General features: G+C 47.2%; 1 long non-coding RNA gene across 1 annotated transcript in view; it reads left to right on the forward strand.

The window, feature by feature from the left end:
* The window catches only part of LOC119968625, a 91,706-nt gene that overhangs the window by 60,707 nt on the left and 5,738 nt on the right, over positions 1–25,261 (forward strand). The window contains exon 2 of the long non-coding RNA XR_005461155.1: positions 1,100–1,124. This is a non-coding gene — a long non-coding RNA (uncharacterized LOC119968625). The remainder of the gene's footprint in view (positions 1–1,099; positions 1,125–25,261) is intronic.

The raw sequence follows: 25,261 nt of genomic DNA on the forward strand, positions 1-25,261 counted from the left end.
ATTCCGGACATGAGCATCTGGAAAGTAAGTATTTCTGTCTGTCCAGGTTTAGATCCAACAGTTTGGTACTTGAGTGGATTGTCTGGATGTTTTAAAATAAACTCCTGACATAAAATAAGAACATTTCCATTACATTCCATGGACTATAATATGGAAGCATTAATTAATTCTCAAGATTATTAAGATTTTCAACACACTTTCTAAAACAGCAAAGCAATATAGGAATTAAGACCATGTGATCTGCTTCTTCACCCAACCTACTGGAAGGAGAATTGAAAAAGATGGAAATTTTAGGATGATGGGATATCTTTTTAGAAGAAATAAAGTGTTAAAGCAAGGCCTTGTGTAAAAGATGACTTGACTTTTATTTATTTTTTGCTTAGTGTTTTAGTTCTTTCCCCTCAGTTACTTCTTAACTTCCTTTTCCAGCCCCTTACTGTGGTACGGTGCAACTCCCTTGGAATTGTGTACAGACAGGGAACTGTATTCATTGCTCCGGACTGATTAATCCTGCACATTGAAAATGTAAACACTCTGATACTCTAAACATTCGACATGGTGGCACAGTGGTTAGCACTGCTGCCTCACAGCTCCAGGGACCTGGGATCAAATCTGGCCTTGGGGGATTGTCTGTGTGTAGTTTGCACTTTCTCCCCGTGTCTGTGTGGGTTTCCTCCGGGTGCTCTGGTCCTCCCACAATCCAAAGATGTAGAGGTTAGGTGGGTTGACCATGCTAAATTGTCCCTTGGTGTCCAAAGGTTAGGTGGGGATTACAGGATTACAGGATCAGTGCGTCGGACACGGTGGGATGCTCTTTCGGAGGTTCAGTGCAGACTTGATGGGCTGAATGGCCTCTTTCCACACTATTGATTCTAATCTCATCATATCAGTGTGGTTTTTCTTTATGATTTTACTCGATGAAGCGGTGAGTCACTCAAAAGGGAATTAGACTGTCACCTGGAAAGGAAGAGTTTTCAGAGTAATGGGGTGAAGGTAGGAGAATGGCACAAGTTGAGTTACTCATTCGGAGAGCTGATAAAGACATCCTGGGCTGAATTGATTTATTTTGCACTGTAACAATTCTCCAATTTTGTTACAGGGAGAAGTCAGGGAAATGACACGAGGTGAGTTACTCATTCAGAGAGCTGGTGAAGACACCCTTGGCTGAATTGCCTCATTTTGCACTTTCACAATTCTATGATTTTGTGATTCGGTATGCATGTAAACTACAACTTGTTTCTCTGTTTAACGTTCTTGTTTAGAGAATGACCCTGTTTGTTTCTTTGCTTATATGTCTTGAATATGGATGAATTACTATTGACCTATATTGAAATTATGATTCTCTCTTACTGGAACTTTTGTTTTATGGGTTAAAATTACAAAATTTAATAAATGTAACTAGGGGAATTTGAATATTTCTCAATGGATTAACCCTTTCATCAGATCAGCATAGAAAATCAAATCCTACCCATCTGTGAACACGCTTACTACTAACAGCACAAGTGGATAGCACTGTGGCTTCACAGCGCCAGGGTCCCAGGTTCGATTCCCTGCTGGGTCACTGTCTGTGCGGAGTCTGCACATTCTCCCCGTGTCTGCGTGGGTTTCCTCCGGGTGCTCCGGTTTCCCCCCACAGTCCAAAGATGTGCAGGTTAGGTGGATTGACCATGATAAATTGCCCTTAGTGACCAAAAAGGTTAGGAGGGGATATTGGGTTACGGGGATAGGGTGGAATGGCCTCCTTTTGCACTGTATGTTCTATGTTCTAAAGCAACATCAGACCGAGTACCACACATGCTCAGAGACCAGGAGCAGCAACAAGTACAGCATGCGAGCAGATCGACAGTCAGGCTTTTTAAATGGGCTTGTGTGACCTGGGGGGCAGGAGGTGGACATGGGTGAAGAAGGGAGATTATAATAACAGGTTGCATGCTCCTCTGACACACAGTGTACATTTCAGACCTTATTGTGAGTCAATCAAGCCACAGAGAGACTAAAGAGGAATCAAATGCCCTCTCTGGGGCTTCTGGAATTTACAGGTTTTAATATTTGCCTGGAGAGAGATAAATTGCATCCCGACCTAGAATGTCCCAGTTGGCAAATAGGAAAAAAAGCTTTAATGGATGCAGAACAGCTGTGATCTGTCTGGCTGTGTAACATCTCAAAGTACTGTCACGTTATTCAAAATGAAAAGGGAATATACACAAGACTCCAGAACCATGGATTCAGCTGGCAACGTATCATACAGGAGGGGAGTATTTGCTTCACTTACAATGTGCTGAGTTCAAATACAAAATAAATCCCTAAGAGTTTATCTCTTAAAATCTTAAAAACATCTTCAGTTTTGACCATGTTCGGGGGTGGGGAGGTATTTTTGTTCCACTGTTAGGTGAAGGACCAATGGCACTGACAAATTAGGAAAGTCAAGGTCACTTCTTTAAACTACATCAAATGTGCCGTTTATTAAATTCAATTAGAAGGAAAAATACAAGGTGAGAATTAAGGATAATTCTAAACCCAGCCAGAGTGATTAAAATTGTTCTTGAGACAAGTTTTAAAAAGTGTTTTAAAAACAAATGCAATCATTACTACTAATCTAAACACAATAGTTAATGACTGATTTCAAGAAGTGCTCATAACAAAATAAGGAATCATTCATACATCACGGGAAGATCAAATAACTATTCATACTCGTGTTAATTATTTAAATAATTATTCCTTGTGGATGCAAAATAAAGAATCACTAAATAATAAGCAAAAATACTATAATATGAAATTATAATTAACACATTCGATGCATTTTCTTAATGCTTGACAAGAATTGCAATAATTAATAGCTGCACTTAGTTAATTAATTAACATCTCTATATGCAGATAATTATGATCCTGTTGGGGAACTGCAAACCACAATGACTACATTTTCTAAATGACCCCCAAAGAAGAAATCACCAACAAGATTTAAATTCTTGCAATATTTATTTTGACATGAATCCAAATCAACATAAATTAAAAATGAATAGACAGAAAAATGATGCTTAACAATGTAAATTTTGCTTTAAGTAACTGATAAAATAAAGACACATCTTATGTAATCACAAGCATTTGCATCAATCCTTGGACAAAGCACCACATAGCTAAACAGTCCCAATACACTGTTCTTTATTCACGTAGAGTAGGTCAGGGATCCTTTCTGTCAATAACTTTCACCTTCGAGTTTCACAGGTATGATTTTCATCAGCAAGGCAGGCTTTTTGATGAACCCTCTCTCCCTCAGGTCACAACAGTACCGAGGGTGTAGCTTTCTGGACTTCCAATTCAACCGACAAATCAATAACACCTTGCCTGCCGCCACCCCCGAAACCTCGTGTCCAGCCCCACCGGTGCAAATCTATAGTTATCACAGATTGGCGTCCACACCGGGGCATCCTCCAGCCCCAGATACTGCCACCACTGCCCCACACCCTGATGACCGACACCACCACTGGGCCCACGGAGTATCTGGCTGGCAGGAACGATAAAGGCACCAACAACAAAGCCCTGCATGATGCTGCCTCCGTCTGTTCCACACCGACCCCACCCCCACAGCCCATTTCCTAACCATTGCAATATTCACCGCCCAGTAATAGTTCATCATATTTGGCAATGCCAGCACCAGTCCCCCCACCCCCCCCCCCCCCCCCCCCCCCCCCCCCCTTCAAGAAAGCCCAGCTAACCTGCGGGGTCTTCGTCGACCACACAAGTGCAGAGACCAGCACATTGACTTCCCTAAAGAAAACACTTGGGGACAAAGAACGGGAGGTTCTGACATACAAACAGGAACCTTGGCAGCACCGTCATTTTTATTATCTGCACCCACCCTGTCAGGGACAGCGGCCAGCACATCCCACCTCTTAAAGTCCGCCCTCATCCACTCCACCAACTGAGCCGGGTTCAGTTTATGCAACAGCACCCAACTCCACACCACCTGAGTAGCTAAATACTTAAAATTCGCCCCACCTCCCTAAATGGTAGCTCCCCTAGTCTCCTTTCCTGCCCTCTGGCCTCAATCAGTAACTCCTCGTTTTTTTCCTATATTCAATTTGTATCCTGCCCACCGGGTCCGAAAGATACAGGAACAGATCGCCAGCTTGCAATGAGACCCTGTGTTCAACGCCCCCTGCTCAATCCCTCTCCAACCCCGAGGTACCATTGCCAGCGGCTCTATTGCCAAGGCGAAAAACAACGGGGAGAGCAGGCACCCCAACCTCGTCCCACAATGCAGCTCGAAGTACCCTGAACTCACTCGGCTCATCCGCACATTCGCGACTGGCGCCTTATATAACAGCCGGACCCAATCCACAAACCTCTGCCCGAACCTGAACCACCTAGCACCTCCAAAAATGATGCCCACTCCACCAATCAAACACCTTCTCCGCGTCTCAGCCTGCACACACACACACACCCCCCCCCCCCCCCCCAGGCATGATACATGATAATTACATTGAGTAGCCTTCTCACATTCGCCGACAGCTGCCTCCACATCACAAACCTGTTTGATTTTCACTTATCGCCCCCCGGGACACAGTCCTCAATTCGCGAGCCAACACCGTCGCTAATAACTTGGCAGCCATCGAGTCTTACGACCCACTTTGCTCCGGATCCTTATCCTTCTTTAACATCGGAAAGATGGGGGCCTGCAACAATGTAGGGGGGTGATCTCCCCTCTCTCTTGCTTCATGTTATGCCCTCACCAACAGTAGCCCCAGGTCCTGTCCCGGAGACTTCCTGCCTGCATCATCCCCATATTATCCATCACCTTCTTCAGTCCAATTTGGACCCCCAGTCCCTGAACCAGCCCGTTCTCCACTTTGGGAAACTCTAACCTATCCTGGAACCACTGATCCCCTCTTCCCCGGCCGGGGAAGGCTTCTATAAAACCCCTCGAACACGCCATTCACCCCCTCTGGGTCCATCACCACCTTGCCCTTATCATCCCTTACTCTGCCAATCTCCCTCGCTGCCTCTTGCTTTCTCAACTGATGGGCCAACACCCTGCTCGCATTTCCTCCATACTCATACACTGCCCCTCTGGCCCTCTACAGCTGTCTCTCCACAGTTACCCCACCGCCTTCACTGTAGAAAGTAACCCAAACTCCATCTGGAGCCTCTGCCTCTCCTTCAACAGCCCTGCCTCCGGCGCCTCCGAATAACTCCTGCCGACCCTAAAAAACTTGTCCACCAGTTTTGCCCTCTCCTCCTGCTTCATTTTCTCCCTATACGCCCGAAATCTCCCCTTACTACCGCCTTGAGTGCCTGCCACAGTGTGGCAGCCGTGACCTCCCCCGTGTCGTTACGTGCACGTAGCCCCGAATAGCAGCCCTCACCAGTTCACACACCTCCTCATCCGCCAACAGTCCTGTGGTGAATGTGTGACTGGTAATTCACACTGTACCTTACTGATGTCCCTGTGGGCCCCATCTGTGAGCCACTGTGTGGCTCTGCCCACAGGGGGAGATGAGGAGCATGTACAGGGCTCCGCCCTAGGCTCCGCCCCTTTTAGGGAGTATAAGTGCTGCGGTCCTGCGAGACCGCCCTCAGTATCGTGCAGTCGCAGGCAGGCTCAGTTGTAAGCCGATTAAAGCCACAGATTACTCCAACTCGTGTCTCAGAGTGAATTGATGATCGCATCAATTTAATCGGCTTAAAGAACTACTATGGAATCAGCCCTCAAACCTGACCGGCTGGAACTCGATCCACAGGCCGCAGAGGCAAAGGAATTTTTTTTGCATTGGCTTCGGGACTTCAAGGCCTACCTGGCCGCGTCGACAACTTCCTCCATTACAGATGAACAGAAACTAAGTCTTCTCCACGCACGGACGAGCCATCGTATTCTACTCAACTTGACAAGCTAACTCTTATACTGAGGCCCTCGCGATACTCGAACGTCTGTACGTGCGGCCCGTGAACGAAGTCTACGCGCGATACATCTTCACAACTCGCCGTCAGCGCCCTGGGGAGTCGCTAGATGACTATCTGTGCGACCGCAAAGCCCTAGCACGCAACTGTAACTACCAGGCTGTGACAGCCACTCAGCACATGGAACTCGCTGTCCGAGACATGTACGTTGCGGGGGTCCGATCAAATTATGTGCAGCAGCGTCTCCTTGAAAAAGGGGCCCAGGACCTGGACGACACGGTAAAACTGCCGACCTCGTTGGAGGTCGCTTTCCAAAGCCTAACTGCGTTCCCGGCCGATCACGCGACCTCTTCGTGGACCCCCGACCAAAGACTGCCCGAGGCCTGCGCCGCGCGGCCACCCGCCCATCATGGAGGACTATCATGCCATTTTTGCGGTCAGCCCCAACATCCCCGGCAGCAATGCCCGGCCCGCAACGCGAACTGCAGCAGCTGCGGGAAAAAAGGACAGTTCGCTAAGGTCTGCCTCGCCAAATCAAAAAAACTCAAACCCTAACTCGAACATCCAACTCTCAGGCCTGCAGACCCCGCAATGTGGCAGCGTGCCTGACGACTCCACCTCCACACAACATGTGCAACTCACGGGGGCCGCCATCTTGGCCACCCTCCCCCACGCGGCCGGCCATGTGCGTTCCATGGGGTGGCCATCTTGGATGCCATCTTCCTCGCCGCCCGCCACGTGCGATCAAAGGGGGCCGCCATCTTGGCCATCACCCGCTACGCCACTCGAAGATTACGACCTTCGCGGACAGTCATCGTGGGGCCGATCCAGCACCGCCGACTACTCTCAACTCAGCGCAGTCGCCTTGGACCAGTCACGGTCCAAGCACCTCAAGAGCTCCATGATGTCCGTCCGGATCAACGGATACGAGACTCCATGCGTGTTTGACTCCGAGAGCACTGAGAGCTCCGTTCACCCGGATCTGGTAAGGCGCTTTTCACTCCCGATATTCCCGACACAGCAAACAATCTCCCTCACCTCAGGGTCGCACTCAGTTCAAATACAGGGGTGCACTACTGCGACTCTGACAATGCAGGGCGCCGATTACACTAATTTCCAATTGTATGTGCTCCCAGACCTCTGCGCCCCCCCTCCCCTCCTCCTCGGACTGGATTTCCAGTGCAATCTCAGGAGCTTAACACTCAGCTTTGGTGGACCCCTGCCCCCACTCACTATATGCAGCCTAGCAACTCTGAAAACCGACCCCCCTCCACTCTTCGCTAATCTCACTGCCAACTGCAAACCAGTGGCCACTCGCAGCAGGAGGTATAGTCTGCAGGACAGGGTGTTTATCAGATCCGAAGTCCGGCGCCTTTTGCGTGAAGGAGTCATAGAAGCCAGTAATAGCCCCTGGAAAGCTCAGGTGGTGGTTGTCAAAACCGGGGAAAAGTTCCGGATGGTGGTTGATTACAGCCAGACCATTAACCGGTTCACGCACCTTGATGCGTACCCCCTCCCCCGGATTGCAGACATGGTGAATCAGATCGCCCAGTACCGCGTTCTCCACGGGTGGATCTGAAGTCTGCATACCACCAGCTCCAATCCGCCGGAGGACCGCCACTACATGGCGTTTGAGGCCGATGGCCGCCTCTTCCATTTCCTCCAGGTCCCCTTTGGCGTCACGAACGGAGTTTCGGTGTTCCAACGAGCAATGGATCGAATGGTGGACCAGTACGGGCTGCGGGCCACTTTTCCATACTTGGATGTCACCATCTGCGGCCATGACCAACAGGACCACGACGCCAACCTCAACCGATTTCTCCAGACCGCCCAAAGACTCAATCTCACCTATAATAAGGAGACATGCGTTTTCCGCATTACCAGGCTAGCCATCCTCGGCTACGTCGCGGAAAACGGGGTCCGAGGACCCGACTCTGACTGTATGCGCCCCCTCTTACAACTCCCTCTCCCTCACTGTCCCAAGGCCCTCAAGAGGTGCCTCAGATTTTTTCATACTATGCCAAGTGGGTCCCCCAGTATGCGGACAAAGCCTGCCCACTATTTAATGCCATACTCTTCCCACTGTCAACCGAGGCTCGCCAGGCCTTCAACTGCATTAAGGCGGACATCGCCAAAGCCGCCATGCGTGTGGTTGACGAGTCCGTCCCATTCCAGGTGGAGAGCGAAGAATCAGAGGTCGCTCTCGCTGCCACCCTTAACCAAGGAGGCAGGCCGGTAGCATTCTTTTCCTGAACCCTCTCCGCTTCGGAACTTCGCCACTCCTCAGTCGAAAAGGAAGCCCAAGCCATTGTGGAAGCCGTACGGCACTGGAGGCACTACCTCGCGGGTAGGAGGTTTATCCTCAACACCGACCAAACATCGGTTGCCTTTATGTTTGACAACTCGCAGCGGGGCAAGATCAAGAATGACAAAATCTTGCGGTGGAGGGTTGAACTCTCCAGCTATAATTACGATATAGTATATCGTCCTGGGAAGCTCAATGAGCCCCCAGATGCCCTGTCCCGCGGCACATGCACCAGCACGCAAGACGACCGACTACAAGCTATCCACAATGACCTCTGCCATCCGTGGGTCACCCAGCTCTCCCATTACATCAAGGCCCGCAACCTGCCCTTCTTCACCGAGGAGGTCAAAGCCATAACCAGGAATTGCCCGATCTGCGCTCAGTGTAAACCGCACTTCTATAGACCAGACAAGGCCCACCTGGTGAAGGCATCCCGTCCCTTTGAACTCCTGAGTATTGATTTCAAAGGGTCCCTCCCTTCTAACAACCGTAACACCTACTTTCTCAACATTATAGATGAGTTGTCCCGTTTCCCTTTTGCCATCCCATGGCCCGATATGACCACCCCCACGGTTATCAGAGCCCTGCACAGCATCTTCACCCTGTTCGGTTTCCCCAACTATGTCCACAGTGACCGGGGTTCGTCCTTCATGAGCGACGAGCTGCGTCAGTACCTGCTCAGCAAGGGCATCGCCTCAAGCAGGATTACCAGCTATAACCCCAGGGGGAACGTGCAGGTGGAGAGGGAGAACGCGACGGTCTGGAAGGCCGTCCTACTGACCCTACGGTCCAGGAATCTCCCAATCTCCCACTGGCAGGAGGTCCTCCCCGATGCGCTCCATGCTATTAGGTCCCTCCTTTGTCAGGCCACAAATCAGACTCCTCATGGTCGCTTATTTATTTTCCCTCGGGGAACTACCACGGGGGACTCGCTTCCGTCCTGGTTGAGGACACCGGGCCCTGTCCTCCTTCGGAAACACGTTCGGACACATAAGACCGACCCCCTGGTAGAGAGGGTCCAGCTCCTGCACTCGAACCCCCACAATGCGTATGTTGAACACCCCGATGGCCGGCAAGACACCGTTTCCCTCCGGGACCTGGAACCCGGAAGGCTCTACCACCACTACCGCCAATACACCCCCCACACTACACCCCACTCGACCTCCCACGCCCTATGCACCCGCACCTATTTGCTCCCCACGCTCCCTTCTACCCGGCACACCAGTCCGCAGGAACAAAGCTCAGGAAGAGCCACCTCCGGAGTCCACTCCCGGACCCGCACCGAACATCCTTCCATAGCCATCCGAAACGGCTGCAACACCAGTGCTTCATCGGTCGCAACGCACGATCCGGGCGCCGGACCGACTGAACTTGTAAACCAGTCACCCCTGCCGGACTTAACAGGGGGTGAATGTGGTGAATGTGTAACTGGTAATTCACACTGTACCTTACTGTTGTCCCTGTGGGCCCCATCTGTGAGCCACTGTGCGGTTCTGCCCACAGGGGGAGATGAGGAGCATGTACAGGGCTCTGCCCTAGGCTCCGCCCCCTTTAGGGAGTATAAGTGCTGCAGTCCTGCGAGACTGCCCTCAGTATCGTGCAGTCGCAGGCAGGCTCAGTTGTAAGCCGATTAAAGCCACAGTTTACTCCAACTCGTGTCTCAGAGTGAATTGATGGTCGCATCAAGTCCCACATCCAGCCTCCACTGCGGGCACTGGGCCCCCACTGGGCCACACGCAAATCCACCTAGTGCTGTGCACGGTCACAAACCACAATCGCTGAATACCCCGAGTAGGCCACCACTGCCAGCAACGAATGTCCAGCACAAAAAAATCAATATGGGAATAAACCCGGTGCACATGGGAGAAGAACAAAAACCCCTTCTCACTCGGCCTCCCGAACCTCCAAGGGGCCACCTCCTCCCCCCCGTGCGCTCCATAAACCCACTCAGCTCCTTTGCCACTGACGACACCCTTGATGACTTGGGACTCGACCGGTCGAAGCTCGGATCTAAGATCATTTTAAAATCCGCCCCCCATATTCAACCAATGTGAGTCCAAATCTGGAATCTTCCCTCACACCTGTCTCAGAAAGTCCACATCATCCCAATTCAGCACATAGACATTTACCAGAACTACCGTCGTCCCCTCCAACTGCCCTCAACGAAGCTATTAGTACCGGACTCCCTGAGTATCTCCCAGGGCCGCCGGGAGTGGTGCTGTCACTGGTGCCTTCAATCCCAACCCCCTACATAAACTCTCCTCCATTCTGACCCTTTGGGAGTCAACCCCTCTGACCCAGCTCCGTACCTTCTCCACATTCGCCGCCCAGTAATAATACATCAGGTTCGGAAGACCCAGACCCCCTGCCTCTCTTCCTCTCTGTCGTAGCGCCTTTTTAATTCTGCCCAGCTTTCCTCCCCATATGAGCGAGGTAATCATCCCTTCAATCTCTCTAAAAAATACCATTGGCAGGAAAATCGGCAGGTATTGAAAAATAAACAGGAATCGTGGCAGCACATTCATTTTTTTTATTTTTTTATTTTTTTTAAAATTTAGATTACCCAATTATTTTTTCTATTAAGGGGCAATTTAGCGTGGCCAATCCACCTACTCGGCACATTTTTGGGTTGTAGGGGCGAAACCCACGCAGACACGGGGAGAATGTGCAAACTCCACACGGACAGTGACCCAGAGCCGGGATCGAACCTGGGACCTCAGCGCCGTGAGGCGGTTGTGCTAACCACTAGGCCACCGTGCTGCCCTTCAGCTCATTCATTTTAACCGCCTGTGCCCGACCCACCAGTGACAGAGGGAGACCATCCAACCTTGCCAGATCAGCTTTCACTCTCCCCACCAAACTAGAAATGTTGCACCTACAGAGCCCCTCCAAATCCCGAGCAATCTGCACCCCCAGGTATCTAAAGTGAGTCCCTGCCTTAGGGAATGACAACCCCACCATCCCTGCCCCGACCCCTAGCCAATTTACCACAAAATATTCACTCTTGTCTAGATTTAATTTGTACCCTGAGAAAGACCCAAACACCCGGAGCAGCTACAGTATTCGCCCTGTTGACACACTTGGTTCCGACACGCATAATAATAAGTCATCGGCATAAAAAGACACCATATGCTCTACCCCCCCCCCCCCCCCCGCACTATCCCTTTCCATACTTCTTAATGCGATGACCAATGGTTCAATCGCGAGTGCAAACAGCAGGGGGGACACAGGACATCCCTGCCTCGTCCCACGGTGGAGAGGAAAGTATTCTGAGCTGATGTTATTTGAGCGGGCACTGGCCCTCGGTAAATGCTTTACCCAGTCTACAAATCTGGGTCCAATTCCAAACCGCTCTAGAACTGCCATCAAGTACCCCCATTCTACCTGGTCAAATGCTTTCTCGGCATCCAATATCACAACCACCTCTGTATCCTTCCCCTCTGCCGGTGCCATAACAACGTTCAATACCCTCCTAATGTTTGAAAAGAGCTGCCTCCCTCTCACAAACCCCATCTGATATTCACCTATCACCATCGGGAGACACTCCTCTCGCCTACCTTCCAGTACCTTCGCCAATATCTTTGCGTCCACGTTTAAAAGTGATATGGGCCTATATGACCCACACTCCGTTGGATCCTTATCTTTCTCAAGTAACAGGGAAATCGATGCATGCCCCAAAGTTTGTGGTAACACCCCCTTCCCTATCGCCTCCTCAAATATCCCCACCATCAGCGGTACCAGCTTATTTTTGAATTTTTTATAATATTCCACCACAAACCCATCCGGCCCTGCCACCTTCCCCGACTGCATCCTCCCAATCACATCTTTTATCTCCTGCTCCACTTTTGCCCCCTCTAATGTAACCCTGTTCCCCTCCCCTAACCTCGGGTACTCCAGCCGATCTAGAAATTCCTGCAGCTCCTGGCCTCCCCCAGGTGCCTGTGACCTGTACAACCTCTCATAGAATTCCTTAAAGACCTTGTTAATCTGATCTGGGGCTACCACAAACTTCCCTGCCCTGTCCCACACCTGGACAATTTCCCTTGCCGCAGCCTCCCTAATGAGCTGACCTGCCCTCTCTCTATGCTCGTAAACTGCCCCCCCTTGCTCGCCTCAATTGGCGTACCGCCTTCCTGGCAGATATCAATACAAACTCTTAACAGTCCTTTTCAAACATGCTTAAAAACAAATGCAGATTCCACAGATATTTTAAAGAAATTTCAAATTTGCTTCATTATACTGATTCCAAGTCAAGTGTCCTCACAAAATGAAATAATTAATAATTATTGTTAATAATGATGAATAATTGTAAGAATATGAATTGAACATGAATTTCACTCCTCACATATCAAGAATATGCCTTAAGAGTCATTTTACAAGGCCGACATAGGTGAAATATTCAGCGGGAAAGACCAAAGGTTGTTAGAATCCTGAAAACCAAGTGGTTAAGTTTAGAACTAGAGCCAACATTAGACACTTCTATAAACGCTTATTTACAGAGTTACATATTATAAACAAATATCTCCTAATCCAACAGTCACAGTTTCAGTCTGTTCCTATTTATAATGGCAGCAGTGAATCCTAGCTAATGCCCAACACCTGTATGCAATTAAATATAATTGACAAAGTCTTTCGTCAAATCAACAGCAGGTATTAATTCAAGTACAGTAACTGAGACTATTTGTAATACAAGACACTTTATAAACTTTCAATAAGTGAATGCATTTAATCCATTTGTAAATATGTAAAATGATATTTAGATTCTCGAAGTAAGCTTTTCATTCTTTGAAAACAAATAAATAAAGAGCTGGGACAAACACAGAATCTAACAATTTGTGTTTCTCTATTATTAAGTCCATGCAAGGATCCACTCAAGTTATATTTACCCTGTCCTGCCTTCAGTTCAAGCTGGTATCCTTCATGTTCCTGATATGTTAACCATCAGCCCTACTCTGTATTTGAATGCTTCACCTGAATCCACACTAACCATGCCTGGGGGGATCTATTTCCATCCTTAAAAATTGACAGTAAGAAGTCTTACAACACCAGGTTAAAATCCAACAGGTTTGTTTGGAATCACTAGCTTTCAGAAGGCAGCTCCTTCATCAGGTCAGACTCTTAACCTGGTGTTGTAAAACATCTGACTGTGCCCGTCCCAGTCCAACGCCGACATCTCCACATCTTAAAAATTGACATAACCCTTAAGGTAGGTTTAGTTCAGAGTATTGAAAACTTTATAATCGTGTTCCTTTATGGTTCTTGCATCTATTGCTTCCGTATTAGTTCTTGTAGGCATTATACATAGAAATACACAGAAGTTACAACACGGAAACAGGATAAAGATTTATCTTGGGAAGTGATGTTGAAGAAGGCCATATCAGGAGATGCGTTCATAAAAGGATACAGTGTTTCATGATATAAAGACACATTTGACCTTGGACAGTTCCAGCATAGAGCATTCTTACACTGCAAGAATGAATGGTGGTGAAAGAAGATTTAGAGGAATGAAGATATGAAATGAATAGAAGTTATAGCATGTAAACAGGCCATTTGGCCCAACAACATGATCTCACCAAATATACATCTTAATAACTACGTTTTTGTTATGTTCATTTTTGATAGTGGGCATTGTAGGCAAATAAATTATTGTCCTTTCTGGTTGTTTCCAGTTGTCCTCGGGAAGGTGGTGATGGACCTTCTTCTTGAACTGTTGCAGTCTATATCGTGAAGAGGGGGCCCCACAGTGCTGTTAGGTCAGAAGGTGTAAGAGTTTGATCCAACACATGAAGGACTAATGATATGTCCCAAAGTCAGGATGGTGTGTGTCTCAGAGATGTTCTTAGCGATTCTTAGTGGTATTCCCATACATTTGCTGCCCTAGTCCTACTAGGTTTGGAGGTCATGGCTTGGAAAGGCACTGTGGATGTAGCCTTGGTGAGTTTTGGCAGAGTGTTGAGTAGGCAGGATAATCTGGAGCCACAAAATACAGATGGTGGAGTGAATGGATACTCAGGTTTGGCAGATTGAAGTGACTATCAGACTCGGGCAGGGATTTTGTGCAAAACATTTATGAAGCAGAGAGACCCTCCAAGGTAACCCCAAGGCTGTCCTTTGTGGGACCAAGAGGAGCAGGATGCTACCAAAACCCACACCCCCCCCCCCTCACTTACCTGCAAGATGACAGCAGCCAAATGCTACTCGATATTTTCTTGATGAAAATTAAACTATGTCCTCTTCCAACCCATTGGTGAGAGGTGAACTGACAGCACTTAAAGGAGAACCAGGAATTATAATTATAAGAAGTTTTAATTGCATTTTGCCTACCCTTTGACTACCTGAAACTTACCATGGGGTTACAATCAACCCCATGTTTTCTTTCTGAGGTTGAATGTACCTTGTCAGCTATGAAGCTCACTCAGCAGTATCTTGAAATCGGGCTGGTATAAATGATTCACAGCCCCACAGACTAACAAACTGCAGCCATCAGGTAAAAGATATTACTGTGCTCTACAGCCCCCAGGAGACCTAAAATAACCAAAGGCAATCCACAGGTTATTCTCTGGCAGATGCTGTGATAAATCTCCACACAGCTTGTTTTATATTACGATGGATGAGATGGACTAATGATGGAAACTGATGGCTGACGCCATTGCTTCTCAAAAGTTTCTCACAGTCACTTGATCTGTCAAAAATATTGAAGTACATTCTCACCATACACAGGGGAGTGTACTGAATATGTAATGCCAAGTGTAAACCTACTGCGTATTTATCACTGTTTTTTCAGTTGCACATTTAAAGTATAATTAAGTTCACTTGACTGTGAATGACAGGGATTAAGTTTCTAATATAAAGACTGACTCACAGACAGATTGAACATTAGCTCCGGAAAGTTTGTTCGCAGATATTAGTTTCCCTTTAACTTCCTCTTTGTGAAAGAAAGATCATAGATCATAGAATTTACAGTGCAGAAGGAGGTCATTCGGCCCACCGAGTCTGCACCGGCCCTTGCAAAGAGCACCCTACTGATGCCCACGTATCTACTCTATCCCTGTAACCCAGTAATCCTCACTTAACATTTTGTGGACACTAAGGGCAATTTAGCATGGCCAATCCACCTAACCCGCACATCTTTGGACTGTGGGAGGAAACCGGAACACCCGGAGAAAACCCACACAGACATGGGGAGAACGTGCAGATTCTGTACAGACAGTGACCCAGCCAGGAATCGAACCTGGGACCCTGGAGCTGTGAAGCAATTGTGCTAACCACTATGCTACCGTGCTGCCAAATGGAATGAAAGGAGCTATCAGATCTCAGCTAAATCCAAGCTAACTAATCAGCTCAATAATAAATGTTACACACAGCAAGTTGGATTATGTTTTACACACTCACCGAAATGAGAAATGAGCTATTTTTAAATCAGGCTTCAATAAAAGATTGAAGGAATATATTTTCAGAGAGGATATTACTTTTTGCATATGTGTCATGAAGTGGATCCTCACAACTTCAAATAAGTTGTTGTCAACAGAGATGAAAATTGGGATAGATGTATAATGTGCAGTGATATCGGCCATGTTACAATATCATCCAAAGTCACAATGTCCCCTGTTGCGCCCCACATTTATCTCCGTCTCTGACATGGGACACTGAGAGGGGAATTCAAAGTGAGAAAAGAATTCAGTATTTATATTGCTTTAGACCAAGTCTAAGCATGAAGCTGTCAATCAACATCAACATTGGACAGCCTGGATAAGGTGTCCACTGCAACACGGTCGGAACCTACCATGGGTCAATCTCCCAGCCGGGCAGCTACGTCAAGTCCTCAACACTTATAAAGATTTTTAAACAATGGACAGAAAGAAGATGAACAGCTCTGGGACAGCTCTTGACCCCTTAACTGTTTCAATCAATACATCAAACAGCTTGGTTTGTTTGTTGAAGATCTTCTCTTCAGCAGCAAGGCAGGAGAGCATCACTTCCCATAACCATTCTATGCCCATGCATGTTTCCCTCAAATGTAATCAAAAACATCAGAGGAACATAGGGATTCAAAGTCACACCACTTGTACAGTTCATGGTCTAAATAATGTGTTTCAACCATGCAGAAACCATTTGAAATAATCACTATACAGGGCATAAACAAATGCTGAGAAAGAAATACTAAAAAAATGTAAGGTTATATCTTGTGAATCGCACAGCATGGGACCTCCATAGCTAAGATTGCCGATCTCATAGGCACAACAAGAGGCCACGCCGCACATTGTACCTGCACCAGCTCTTTGAAGGTGCTCGTCCAGTGAAATGAAATGAAAATCACTCATTGTCACAAGTAGGCTTCAAATGAAGTTACTGTGAAAAGCCCCTAGTCGGCACATTCCGGCGCCTGTTCGGGGAGGCTGGTATGGGAATTGAACCGCGCTGCTGGTCTGCCTTGGTCGGCTTTAAAAGCCAGCTATTTAGCCCTGTGCTCAAGTGGTGGGCAACCTGCAGCCCAGGGACCACATCTGGCCCATTTTGGTTCAGAGTGAGGCCCACGAAACATGTTGTTGACCGTTGCCCACATGCAGAGTTGCCACATTCCACTGATTTCTGTCGGGATAGATTATTTTGCTGAAGCGATACGCACCTAAAGCAAGGTCAAGTGAAGTGAGGTGCATGCTGATTGTGCACAACATTGACTGTGAGAGCCGTGCGCTCCTTCTGCATCCAAAGTGTAAATATTTATTTTGTTTTTACCATTTGAGGTTGATGATAGTTTTATCAATATTTAGCATTTACTGTACCTCTTTATGAAATATTTAGCATGCATTAAATATACTTTATCTTATTCATGGAGCTATGGTTAGTGAACATGCCTGATTTCAATCTTGTGACCCACTGAGATGAAGGAGGGCCACTCATGCAGCCCACTCACTGGCCTAGGTTGTCCATCGTTGAGATAGTTCTATTTTCCCACTCGGTTCCCATCGTCCTACTTTTTTTCTTTTCAAGTGTATATTTAATTCCCTTCAGAAAGTTTCTATTGAATGTGCTTCCACCACCTTTTCTGGCAGTGTATTGTAAATATGTCGTTGTGTAAAAAAACAAAATTTTCCTCATCTCACTCCTCGTTCTGTTGCCAATTACCTGAAATGTGTATCCCCTGGTTATCGACCCTACTGCAGCAGAAAGAGGTTCTCCCATTTACTCTAAGAAAACACGTCATAATTTTGAACGCCTCTACTAAATCTCTCTTTAACCTTCTCTATGCTCAGGAGAACAGTGGGAAGAATTGGCCACAGATGTTAGCGCACTTGAATTATACAGATCCCAAAATTCAAAACAGTAACCTTAGTTATATCAACTGTGCAGAAAATTCACAGCGCCGAGGTTCCAGGTTCGATCCCGGCTCTGGGTCACTGTCCGTGTGGAGTTTTCACATTCTCCCCGTGTTTGCGTGGGTTTTGCCCCCACAACCCAAAGATGTGCAGGCTAGGTGGATTGGCCACGTTAAATTGCCCCTTAATTGGAAAAAAATAATTGGGTACTCTAAATTTATAAAAAGAAACCTGTGCAGAAAATTACAAGCACCACAAATCAGACCTTTGATCAGTGCCACTGGTGAGTGAGGTCCTATGCTGGGCATGCATGGAGTTTCAGTCCGTTTTCTCTACCACGTCTTTTCTGATTTGCAACAGGGCAGATTTCCGAACCAGGGAAGAATCGCCCTCAAAATGTTCCTTTGCCTTTAAGTGTAATGCCAGGAGTAAATAGGAATAACTGGGAATTCTGGTATGTGCACATTTACTGTCTGAAGAGACACTGTTAGAACTGCTGCAAAATCGGCAGGCAGCATGGTGATTAGCCTTGCTGCCTCATGGCGCCATGGTCCCAGGTTCGACCCTGGCTGTGGGTCATTATCCATGTGGATAGCACATTCTTTCCATGCTTGTGTGGGTTTCGCCCCCACAACCCAAAGATGTGCAGGGTCGGTGGATAAAAGCAAATTACTGCGGATGCTGGAATCTGAAACGAAAGGGAAAATGCTGGAGAATCTCAGCAAGTCTGGCAGCATCTGTAGGGAGAGAAAAGAGCTAACGTTTCGAGTCCGATGACTCTTTGTCAAAGCTAACAGACAGAGAGAGTGGGAAATGTTTATACTGTGGAGTGAGAATGAAAGATGAGTCATAGCCACAGAAACCCAGGGAAACCGGGTGCTAATGGCCATAGAAACCAAGGGGAAAGAGTGTTAACGGCAGTCCCCAGAGAGGACAAAAGATGTGAAAGGTCAAAGAGCAGGGACACTAACATCAGAGGATGAACTGTAGGTGTGGGGGGAGGGGAAGGGGGACGCAAAGAGGAGAAAGGTGAAGGAAAGGTGCAGGAAAGAAAGAAATGGTAAAAGACAGTTAAAATGAAATGAAAACAAATGGGTTGAGGTGGGGCTGATCATCTGAAATTGTTGAATTCGATGTTCAGGCCGGAAGGCTGTAGCGTGCCTAACCGGAAGATGAGATGTTGTTCCTCCAGTTTGTGTTGCGCTTCACTGGAACATTGCAGCAGGCCAAGAACAGAAATGTGGGCATGGGAGCAGAGTCTTTTGTTAAAATGGCAAGCAACAGGAAGGTCAGGATCCTGAATGCGCACAGACCGAAGATGCTCAGCAAAGCAATCACCCAGTCTGCGTTTGGTCTCTCCGATATAGAGGAGACCACATTAGGAGCAGCGAATGCAATAGACCAGATTGAAAGAGGGGCAAGTGAAATGCTGCTTAACCTGGAATGAGTGTTTTGGGGCTGGGATGTTAAGCATGGAAGAGGTAAAGGGGCAGGTGTTACACCTTCTGCGATTGCATGGGAAGGTGCTATGGGTGATGGGAGAGGTACTGGGTATGGTGGAGGAGTGGACTAGATTGTCTCAGAGGGAACGGTCTCTGCGGAATGCTGACAGAGGGAGTGAAGGGAAGATGTGTTTGGTGGTGGCTTCACGCTGGAGTTGGCGAAAATGGCGGAGGATTATGCTTTGCATACAGAGGCTGCTAGGGTGAAATGTGAGAACAAGGGGGACTCTATCCTTGTTTTGGGAGGGAGTGGAGGGGGTGAGGGTAGTGGCATGGGAGATGGACCGCACACTGTTGAGGGCCCTGTCCACAACTGTAGGTGGGAAATCACGGTCGAGGAAGAAGGAACACATTTTCGAAGCACCATTGTGGAAAGTGGCATCGTCGGAACAAATGCGACGGAGGCGAAGGAGTTGAGAGAAAGGGATGGAGTCCTTATAGGGTGTAGGGTGTGAAGAGCTGTAGTCCAGATAGCTGTGGGAGTCAGTGGGCTTGTAGTGGAGATTGGTAGATAGTCTATTGCCGGAAATGGAGACAGAAAGATCAAGGAAAGGAAGGGAAGTGTCTGAGATTGTCCAGGTGAAAGTGATGGAGGGGTGGAAACTGGAAGCGAAGTTGATGAATTTTTCCAGGTCCGGGCGAGAGCATGACGCGGCACCAAAATAGTCATCAATGTATCGGTAAAGGAGTTGTGGCAGGGGGCCCAAATAGGTCTGGAACAAGGAATGTTCCACATACCCCATAAAAAGGCAAGCGTAGCTCGGACCCATGCGGGTACCCATTGCTACACCTTTGATTTGGAGAAAGTGAGATGAGTTAAAGGAGAAGTTATTGAGAGACAGAACGAGTTCAGTCAGGCGGAGGAGAGTGGTGGTGGATGGGAATTGTCCGGGTCTCTTTTCGAGAAAGAAGCGAAGAGCTCTCAGGCCATCCTGGTGTGGGATGGAGGTGTAGAGGGATTGCACATCCATGGTGAATAGAATGTGTTTCAGGCCCGCAAACTGGAAGCTGTCAATATGACGCAGTGCATCAGAGGAATCCCGGATATAGGTGGGGAGGGAATGGACCAGAGGAGTGAGGATGGAGTCAAGATAAGAGGAAATGGGTTCGGTGGGGCAAGAGCATGCTGACACAATGGGCCTGCCGGGACAGTCCTTTTTGTGGATTTTGGGAAGTAGGTAAAAGCGGGCTGTCCTGGGCTGGAAGTCTATGAGGTTGGAAGCCGTAGGGGGAAGGCATCCATAGGAAATGAGGTCACTAACGGTGTTGGAGATAATGGTTTGATGTTCAGTGGTCTGGTCATGGTCCAGGGGGAGGTAAGAGGAAGTATCAGAGAGTTGGCGCTCAGTCTCTGCGAGGTAGACGTCAGTGCGCCAGACGACAACAGCACCCCCTTTGTCGGCAGGCTTGATGACAAAGTCGGGGTTAGACCTGACGGAGTGAAGAGCAGAAAGTTCAGAAGGAGAGAGATTGGAATGGGTGAGGGGGGCAGAAAAATTAAGATGGCCAACGTCCCATCAACAGTTCTCGATGAAAAGATCAAGGGCAGGTAATTGTCCTGGCTGGGGGGTCATTTTGGAGGCAGAATGTTGGAGGCACATGAAAGGATCAGTGGAACGGGGGGAGGATTCTTGGTAGGTGGATTGGCCACCCTAAATTGCCCCTTAATTGGAAAAAATTAATTGGGTACTCTAAATCTATTTTTAAAAAGCTGCTGCAAAATCCACCACACATCTGAAGAGTTACATCAAGGAAAGAGTCTCTGGACGCCTTTTTACCGGTCTTCAAACCTGTCTTCTACGGTTTAAGATCAGTGAATCTAATGCTGGCCACATCATTGCTGAGTCTCAATAAATTGGAATTCTGAAAATACTCCCATTTCTAGCACCCAGTAATAAATCTACACTTCACAATAATACAAAGGTCAAATTATTGCTCCAATATGGTGGTGAACATCTGGGTGGGCAAAGGTTAGAAGAGTAGTTACTGATAAATCAGGCAAGGTACAGCAATCATTTTCCACAATAAAGCAACTACATACACCACAATACTGAGTCTAATATTCCTCAATTTACAAGGAGAAATAAGGTTTGAAAGATGTAATAATGAACAGCTGTAGTGCCTCATTTTCCTCAATGACAACTGTGACATATGGAACTATTGAAAAGTCTGAGGGAGTGAAATCTGATAGCCCGTAAAATTCTGCTAATGGATAGCAATGTGCAATTAATCCCGCTGTTCACTAGCTGGACACATCAGCAGGGGGCTCAACATTGTAACTTGCTAGCATCAGTTAAAGCTAGCTTGCACTGCTCAAAGCTAGCCTGCACCTCTTAAAGAGAAGGTGCACTGCGTTTGGAGCAAATGCTGGCAGTCGTGCAGGAAGTGAATCCAACCTGGCGCAACACTGGAGAGGATGGGCTCTAACGTTTTCTGACACTGTACTGGAAATCTTGGCCAAGGAGATGGAAAGTAATTGAGGTGCCCTGCGTCCATCTGGGGCCAAGGGACCCACCTGCCACAGGCTGGAAAAGCAGTGGAAACAGGTAACTTTGGAGTTCAATACCAGGAGGCAAGCTCTGAAGATCTGCGTCCAGTGCTACAAGAAGCATTGTTTTCTCTTGCTTTATCACATTGTACGCAGCAGCATAGTTTTCATTGTGTCATGTTGTGCATTGGCTGACCAATAGATTCATTACCATGCTATCAGCAAATAATCCTTTTTGCCCAATAGTTTAAGATGCTTGATCGCTGGGCAGACGCATTGGGCCGAAGGCTGTGCTGTAAATCTCTATGACTCGATGAGCTACCCTCTGGTTTTCCCTGATGATTGAAATGTAGCTGGCATAGTGAATTGCCATGGAATGGAAATATCATGCATGTTACCAGGATACGGGGCATGGACCTGCATGATTCCCTGCCTTTGATTGCGCACAATATGGCCTTTGAGGGATTGCAATTCTTTTTTGTTCACGTGTCGGGCAGAGTTGACATGAGACACCTGCAATATCCCCGGCATCATGCAAAGACAGCAAACTTAGTCAAGTCACTTGCTTACTCTATCTGCTGGTTTCTGACAAGAGAGAATGAAATGAAATTTGCTATTAATGAATAGAGAGTTTCAGTGGATGGCAAACTAAAAGTTGTTGCAAATATCTCCCAAATATAGCCTGGAATGGAGCCAGGAAAATAAAAGTACATCACCTGGGTCACTTTCACAGCCACTGACAATGTGGTCATTTCCTTGCTCTGAGCTTGCAGATATCATTACTGAAGCGAAGAGGTATCACATATTGTTCCTCACTGAGGTTCAGTTAGGAGAATTACTCCCAGAATACCCTGATGAATATGGCCTCCAGTGGAGAGCCTTTACACCCCTCCTCCTCTTCCTCTTCCTGCAGCCGGTTCTGTTCTATGGGCCTCTGTCCATTCTTCAAAGAATGCAACAGGGTTGTGCAGGAACACTTAAGTCGACAAAATCTCTTCACCACCAATCCCTGTAGACCGTAGCAACTTGAAATAACTGTGGGAAGCACGCAACACTTACAGAATGGCAGGAACAGTCAGAAGAAATCGATCAGCATACTAACCTGTAAGGAATTGATGGTGCCTGAAAATAGTACTGATGAAGGAGGTTCTTTCTGTTGCTGAACACATGTTCAGATGTGTGAGTTTAAAGAAAAAACTAAAATGAAAATCGCTTATTGTCATAAGTAGGCTTTAAATTAAGTTACTGTGAAAAGCCCCTAGTCACCACATTCTGGCGCCTATTTGGGCAGGCTGTTACGGGAATCGAACCGTGCTTCTGGCCTACCTTGGTTTACTTTCAAAACCAGCAATTTAGCCCTGTGCTAAACAAGCAGTGGACGTGGGAACACTGACCTCTTCTATCACAGGTATAGCCATGGCTGTGATATTATGCTACAATCATCATTCTCCTCACCTGTAATGCCCAGTTATACCAAATACAAATCTCTATTGAATACTCACTTTTCAATATACCCCATAGATACATTAGCACAATGGCCCCACTGGTGTAAAATCAGCTTTGTAAATTGATTGATAGGGCGGCATGTGGTGCAGTAGTTAGCACTGGGACTGCGGTGCTGAGGACCCGGGTTCGAATCCTGGCCCTGGGTCATTGTCCACGTGGAGTTTGCACATTCTCCCCATGTCACCCCCACAACCCAAAGATATGCAGGTTAATACTAATAATAATAATCACTTATTGTCACAAGTTGGTCTCAATGAAGTTACTGTGAAAAGCCCCTAGTTGCCACATTCCGGCAACTGTTTGGGGAGGCTGGTACGGGAATTGAACCCGGCTGCTGCATTGTTCTGCATTACAAGCCAGCTGTTTAGCCCACTATGCTAAACCAGCCCCTGGTTAGAATCATAGAATCATAGAATTTACAGTGCAGAAGGAGGCCATTCGGCCCATCGAGTATGCACCGGCCGTGGGAAAGAGCACCCTACTTAAGTACACACCTCCACCCTATCCCCGTAACCCCACAGTGGATTGGCCACGCTAAATTGCCCCTTAATTGAAAAAAAAATAATTGGGTAAATTGATTGACATCATGATCTGCTTGCTATGCATACTTCCACTGAGGTGTGCTAACCCCCTCACCAACATGGCATAGGTATGCATGAATACCACAGGCACCCTTCTGGAGTTCTAAGGGCACTAACAATGCCCAAACGAATTGGTGCTAGTGAATTCAATTTCTCAGCCGCAGATTGGGGAACAACGTCCAACCAGCCACACCTCTCATGCATCAGCCACTAAGCCTGCAGTGACTTATTGAAGGAGATCTGGTGAGTATGAGTTAATAGGGAGCTCAGACTCTACAGTACTTGAGCAGATGATGTGGAGATGTCGGTGTAGGACTGGGGTGGGCACAGTAAGAAGTCTTACAACACAGGTTAAAGTCCAACATGTTTGTTTCGAATCACTAGCTTTTGGAGCACAGCTCCTTCCTCAGGTGAATGAAGAGGTGGGTTCCAGAAACATATATATAAACAAAGACAATGATGCAAGACGATAATTTGAATGTGAGTCTTTGCAGGTAATTAAGTCTTTACAGGTCCAGACAGAGCAATTGGAGAGAGGGATAATCACAGGTTACTTGAGCAGTACATTGCAAAGTAATATATCGATGGAAACCAGAAATGCCTTTGACCGTGTTTGACTGTTTTCTGCAGGACTTTGTGCACCAGATCGTTATCACACATACCTGGTGGGACAGAGCTTGCTAAGATAATTCTCCTCTGTACTGAGCTACTGATGCAATGATAGAAGATCTGCTTTCTGGTCAAGCAAGAGTTTATGAGACTTCCATAACCTTAGCAATTCTGGACCTTCCTTTTCACCCCTTCTACCACAGAACATGTAGTAATGGCTGTGCCATATAGTCATTATTCTCCCATAATCATTATTTTTCTGAATTGTAAAATTCAGTTATAACATGTACGAATTTCCAGGGAATAATCACCTTTCAATATGCCCCGTTCTACATTAGTGTTCATGCATTGGCTTCAGTGACATCTTAACAAATTCAGTTGGCCTTTTTCTAGTACTTTTTCAAATGGTCAATGCACAGTTGTTACGTGTCAGGGTGGCCTGAGGTAACCACAGCCCCCTTCTGGTCTATTGTAAAAAGAATATGGCAGAAGTCAATAGAACTAAAAATGCAGAGAAGTAAGAGACATAACCAATTAATTATCATCCATTTTATATTACCGCACAAAATCAAAATCCACCTCATCTACACTTTACTAATGGATACTTTCATCATTCAAAACTACCCATGTGCACCTCATCCATGGGCAATCTACTTTCTACCTACTTTCCTAAACCACAGGAATACAACTTTTAAAACAACAACATCCCATAGATTTTAAAACAATGAGCCAATCGAGGGTGGGCCTGGAGGGTCGCGTGACACGGACTGGGGACTGGCCCAAAAAGGGAAATAATTGATCGGCAGAGGAGGGGGTGGGGAGTCCCCAACTAGGCGGTCACATGGAATGCGAAAGGGCTGAATGGGCCGGTCAAACGGTCACGTGTGTTCGTGCACCTGAGGAGGCTGAAAGCGGATGTGCCTTTTTTACAAGAGACGCATTTAATGACAGGGGACCAGACAATGTTGAGGAAATGATGGGTAGAACAGGTGTTCCATTTGGGTCTGGACATGAAGATGAGGGGAGTGGTGGTGCTGGTGAATAAGCAGGTGGTGTTC

Source organism: Scyliorhinus canicula, chromosome 7 (genome assembly GCF_902713615.1).
Source record: "Scyliorhinus canicula chromosome 7, sScyCan1.1, whole genome shotgun sequence".
Taxonomy (NCBI): Eukaryota; Metazoa; Chordata; class Chondrichthyes; order Carcharhiniformes; family Scyliorhinidae; genus Scyliorhinus; species Scyliorhinus canicula.